The sequence below is a fragment of the Myxocyprinus asiaticus genome, chromosome 22 (assembly GCF_019703515.2).
Source record: "Myxocyprinus asiaticus isolate MX2 ecotype Aquarium Trade chromosome 22, UBuf_Myxa_2, whole genome shotgun sequence".
Classification (NCBI taxonomy): Eukaryota; Metazoa; Chordata; class Actinopteri; order Cypriniformes; family Catostomidae; genus Myxocyprinus; species Myxocyprinus asiaticus.
Window position 1 is genome coordinate 21,464,384 of NC_059365.1, and position 617 is coordinate 21,465,000.

General features: G+C 44.9%; 1 protein-coding gene across 1 annotated transcript in view; it reads left to right on the forward strand.

The window, feature by feature from the left end:
- Positions 1-202: 202 nt before the first annotated feature.
- rnf145a (ring finger protein 145a) overlaps positions 203-617 on the forward strand; it is a 39,269-nt gene continuing 38,854 nt past the window's right edge. Inside the window, exon 1 of the mRNA XM_051649621.1 lies at positions 203-432. The gene's annotated coding sequence lies outside the window, so the exon portion shown is untranslated. The remainder of the gene's footprint in view (positions 433-617) is intronic.

Below are 617 nucleotides of genomic sequence, written 5' to 3' on the forward strand. Positions count from 1 at the left end.
ATGTCAAAAGCATTACAGACACTGGTAAAGTCCATTATTATTTTTAATATACGTGATCACGTTCATTATACAGCTCATGTTTTCACATTCACAGTTAACTCTGTGAAAGCTGATTCGTCTGCTTTTACGTGTGCTTTTACTCATTATCAGTCCCACCCCCGCCCCCAAACGTGTGTTCCCTCATGATGCCACGCGCTCGATAATCCGCTCTCAGTGGCGCACATGCTCAGTACCGATCACTGTGGCAATCTGTAATGGCTGCGAGATGATGTGAAGCGAATCCCGGTACCTCGTTGCGTCTCTTCGGTAGGAATGCCATTTCCCTGTGACCGCCAACCACTCAGTTCATTCCTCCGTCAACATGGTTGACATTCGACAGAAGAATAAAGGTCGGCCTTCGTAGTCGAGACCACTTGCGAGAGTCACAATCGTGTAAGTTCACTGTTTATTATATCGTTGTGAATTACGGGCGGGGGTCCGGACATGCTTGTGTCAGTGTTTCCATGAGCGAGTGAGAGAGAAGAGAGAGGACACATACAAATACAAATATACCCGCCCACCCCATATATCTATATATATAGATATATATATAGATATAGACTTTTCAATGAGTGCGA